At 43.8% G+C, this 5,143-nt stretch overlaps 1 pseudogene; it reads left to right on the forward strand.

The window, feature by feature from the left end:
• The window catches only part of LOC102470213 (SRA stem-loop-interacting RNA-binding protein, mitochondrial pseudogene), a 21,504-nt pseudogene that overhangs the window by 461 nt on the left and 15,900 nt on the right, over nucleotides 1–5,143 (forward strand).

Raw genomic sequence — 5,143 nt, forward strand, 5'->3', positions numbered from 1 at the left:
GAAAACACTCCCCAATGGAATATAGTCATGCCACAATCCGTTTTCCATATTTCTCCGCCCCGTCAAGATTTGGGGCAAGTATGTGTACATGTGCTCCGCCCATGCTGGTCTCTGACCACCTGGCCCAAGAGAGAACAAGCATCTGTCTTTTTTCTTTTTTTAATTATTTTATTTGACTTTATTTATTTATTTTAAATTTGACCAGAAAGGGACAGAGAGAGAGAGAGAGAGAGAAAGTGAGAAAGCAAACCACCAGGTCTGGGACTTGAAATGCAGTCGGTCACCTAGGAGTCCACTGCCCTTAACTACCACACCAACTATTCACCCCTCAACTGCCTCTGGGGCTAGGATTTGAACTGCAGTTGCTCACATGAGATCTGGCTTTCCTTAACCACCAGGCTATGGGGCTGACCTGAGGTGAGTCTTAAAAATAAAAATTTCCTTGGGGCTCTCAGGTGGTGTGGTTAATGGTGCTGGACTCCCACATGACTAACTGCGGTTCAAGTCCTGGACCTGACAACTTACTATCTCACTTTTCCACTCTCTCTCTGTCCCTTTCTGGTCAAAATAAAATAAATGAATGTGGACAGAAGTCTGACTACTTTTCCTATTTTTCCAAAATCTTTTCAAAAGCAGACTGGGGAAGTCATGCCCACAGACATTAACAGATCATTTACTTTTCTATTAACAGGATTCTTCTTACCTCCTGTCCCTGGCATAGTATCTTTGAGATGTATATTTCAACCAATTAGTGTATTCTTTTGCTTATTTCTTCCCAAGACACTGTACTTCCCTTTCCTTAAGATGTAGATTAAGCCTTTCTTTAACTAATCTCTTCCCAAGACAGGGATCTTCCCTTCCAATCACCGACCTAAGAATTTGTGGAACCCACCTATAACCTACAAGCCTCCCCCTTCTACATGTCCCGCCTTTTTGGGCCAGACCAATGGGAAATCTTTTAATTAAATATTGTCTGTCAATCTCAAAAGCAAATAAAAGGAAACTCTGTACCTGATCACCCCAAGAAAAGGCATGTATGCCTCTTCTCTGACCTAAGTCACACAGTTGGCTTGGAAATAAGCCGCATTAGTTATTAATTATTAATTTTACAGTTGGTTATATTTTTCCTTCGACATGAATAAAGTTATAATACAATAATTCTTTAAAAAAATTTTTTTTAATAAAAATTTCCCCGATGTCCTAGGAACACTCGAATTAAAATGAATCCTTTCATTTTGAGTTCATTTTTATGTAACTTCAACATCACATTTTATTTTATATAATTTTATTTATTTATTTTAAATTATCTACTTTATGTAACTATTTATTATAATTTTTTCATTTGACCAGAGAGAGAGAGAAAGAGAAAGTGAGAAAGCAAACCACCAGGCCTGGGACTCAAACCACAGCCAACCACATGGGAGTTCAGCATCTTAGCCACCATGCCACCTGCCTGCCCCTGCCCCTCTAATTTTATTTTTTATTGCTAGAGAGTGTGTGCTCTTGCCAAAGAGAAACAGGAGGAGAGGGAGAAAGCACCCCACCACAGTGGGTGGTGGTCAAACTGAAATCCTTTCTCCTCCATTTGTCTATCCTGTCAGGATTTGGGGCACACATGCACATATGCCCAGCATGGTTTTCAAGCCAGCAGCGTTGGGATTTAAACTGTAGTTGGCCATATGGGATCTGGCTCCCTTAACCATGAGGTTAGGATGCTGGCCCCGAGCATCAAATTTTAAATTACTACCTTTTTTAAAATAAATAAATAAATAAGAGAAACGTGCTATAGGGCTTTATTTTAATTTGACTGGAGAGGGACAGAATGAGAGAGAGAGAGAAAGAAAGTGAGAAAGCAAGTCGCCAGGTCCAGGACTCAAACCATGGCCGGCCACGTGGGAGTCCAGCACCCTTAACCACCACTTTACCTGCTGGTCCCCAAAAAGAATTACTTAAAAAGTGTGCACAGAAGTCTGACTTCTAGTATCTTTGCGATGTATATTTAAACCAATTACAGTATATTCTTGGGCTTATCTCTTCCCAAGACACAGAACTTCCCTTTTCCTTGAAATGTAGATTAAGCCTTTCTTTAACTAAGACACGGATCTTCCCTTCCAATTGCCAACCTAAGAATTGTGGAACCCTGGGAACCAGCAGTTAGCGTAATGGCTATGTCACTGGCCTCCCACGTAGTCGACCACGGTTCACATCCTGGACCCAGTGGCTTAAAACTCACGCCGGACGCGTGTGCGTGCGCGCCCAAGATCCCGAGAGGAGAATGGAGAAGGGATTGCGGCGTGGCCATCCCCCTTGGGGAGGGATTTCTCGCTTTCTGTCTCTATGTCTCTCTCTCTCTGTCTGGCGAGCGGATGCGCCCTACAGCAAAAACCTCACACACACAAAAAAATTGTGGAACCCACCTATAACCTATAAGCTCCACCCCTTTTATATGTCCCGCCTTTTCCGGCCAGACCAATGGAAAATCTTTTCACTAAGTGCTGTCTATCAATCTCAAACAAATAAAAGGAACCTCTATACGTTGGTCACCCCGAGAAAAGGCATGTATGCCTCTTCTCCGGACCTAGGTCACTCACAGTTGGCTTGGAAATCAGCCGCATTAATTCTTAATTATTAATTCTTAATTTTACACTTGGTTATTTTTTCCGACGACAAGATGGCATTACCACGAAGGGAGGAGAGATGAACGGCAGATCTTCTGAAGGGACGCTTCGAACCCGTGCCTGGTACCGGCAGGGGGCCCTGTGTGCCCTCTCGGGCTGCAAGCCTCTCCTCGGGGGAGAGCCAGTAAGTCCTCCGGCCTCCGACCTCCCCAAGTTTGGTAGACGGTCTGGTTTATCTCTAAGCCGGTTTGCTTGTTCGTCTGTCTTCTGTCTGTCTGTCTGTTTTGGGTAACCCCGGTCTCCGCGCGCTCCTCCGGCCTCCTCCGGCCTCCTCCGGCCTCCTCCGGCCTCCTCCGGCCTCCTCCGGCCTCCTCGGGCGCGGCGTCGGTCACAGGTGAGGGATGTGGTTCTCGGCGCTCCTCAGGTGGGGTTCCTGGTTCTCGGGGCTCCTCAGGTAAGGGGTCACGGTTCCCGCGCCCCTCGGGTGGGGGCGCCCAGGTCGCTGGCGAGGGCTCCCGGGTTCCGCGCTGAGTCGCCGGCGGTCGAGGTTTTGGGCGGTCGAGGTTGTGCGCGCTCCTTCGGCGTGGAGTGGCGGTTCCGCTCCTCAGGCAGGGGGCTCCTTTGCTCTCTGAGTCAGGTGCAGTGTTTTGTTTCCTCTTTGGGCGAGTAGTTAAGAAACTAAAAGTTTGGAAGTACATTAGTTAGGGGGAAAAAAAAGGAAAAAGGAAAAAAAAAAAGGGAGTGACATTTAGTGGAGAGATGCTCAAAAAAAAAAAAAAAAAAAAGGAAAGATATGTACAGTTCTAAAGGGCAAAAAGGACGACCCCTTTTGAACACCACAGCTAACTTTATGACATCTATGGCACCTTGACCTGCAGGTATTTAGGTAAAGGGGAAAAATTACAAAAGGTGATCTTGATTAAAATTTTATCAGGCAGAAGCGTCGATAAATCTTTGCGCGCTAAATTAACAAAATCTGTATTTTATTAAAAAATGAGGTTACTACGTTGTTAGTATAAAAATACTCATAAAAAAAGAGATGACAAAATTAACTTTTTAGAAGTTAACAAGAATATATTTGAGACTATCTCAAAAAGAAAAAAAATATATATAAGTAAAAGAAGCTGCTTCTTAAATTATTTAAAAAGGCACCTAAAACTCCCCTTGTCCGGACAATTTTTGTTTTTTCTTATTCCTTCTCTTACCAGAAATAAACTTTGGAAAGATACACATTTAGCAGATTAGTCACCATGATGAATCTATAGGAAGAAGGGAAGTCTAGTCTTGTTAAGTACAGGGGCAAAGAGCAGGGCAGCTCATGCTACAAGGGGTCATTTCTGCTAGAGTTTTGTTTCATGTAATCTTCGTATTTTTTGTTTGTTTGTTTCATGTCATTTTTGTATTTTTGTTCAAGTGCATAAGTCTTTACTGAGTTTGATCATGTACTTTATCAGTTTTAGAGGGTGTGTTCATCTGGTGAGCTTCTTTTTGATTCGCAAAAGTCCTAGATAACATTTTCTGTTTTAGCACAAAACAAACTGAGCACATGGGCATGCGTGTCCAGGATCCTGATGGGAAGGAGAAATGGAGGAAAAGGGATTGCGGCCGACCAAGCCTCCCTGGGGGTGTATTCTCTCTCTCTTATGTGAGCACACGCCCTCTGGTATAAAAAAGTGATGATAAAAGTGAAAGTTATGCCAGAGATTAAACCAAGGCTTAGCCTTCTAAGGCTAAGTGGGACGATGTCTTAATGTTGACTGTGGCCAACCACTGCATTTTTGCAAGGTTTAAAGATAGGGCAGTGGCTAACATCCCACATCTCTTTTATTTCAGCAAAAGTTAAATTGCAGTGCTTTTTTTTTTTCCTGAGAGGTTTTTGCTATAGGGTGCATGCACTCGCCAGAAAGACAGAGAGACAGAGAGACGGAAAGCGAGAAATCACCCCCAAGGGAGGATGGCCATGCCACAATCCCTTCTCCATTCTGTTCTCGGGATCTTGGGCACGCACGCACACGCTCCCGGTGTGAGTTTAAGCCACCAGGTCTGGGATTTGAACCATGGTTGACTACATAGGAGTCCAGTGACATAGTCATTACGCCAATTGCTGGTCCCAAAATTGCAGTGCTTTTAATGTCAACTTTTGAAGGTATTTTACATTAATTTTTTAGCCAAATTAAATGGCATAGGGATACACAGAGAGACAGACAGACAAATAATTTTTTAGCCAAATTAAATGGCACAGGGGGAGACAGAGAGACAGACAGACAGAGAGATGGAGAGAAAGATGCAGAAGTTGCCCTACCAATCTAGAACTGAATCTGGAGGGAGAAGTCTCAGCAGAAAATCTTCATTTTTAGTCAATGAAAGCAATATTTCACAGCTGAAGATCAGTTGCCATCTCAGGATGGGCTTGGCTTTGTACCTCTCCTGAATGGGAGGCATAATTTTCAAGCCACCAAGTCCTGGACTTGAACAGTGCAGCTGACCACGTAGCCTCCATGCCACTTGGCCTTCAATTGTCTACT

This window comes from Tupaia chinensis, unplaced genomic scaffold (genome assembly GCF_000334495.1).
Source record: "Tupaia chinensis unplaced genomic scaffold, TupChi_1.0 Scaffold000048_1, whole genome shotgun sequence".
Lineage (NCBI taxonomy): Eukaryota > Metazoa > Chordata > Mammalia > Scandentia > Tupaiidae > Tupaia > Tupaia belangeri.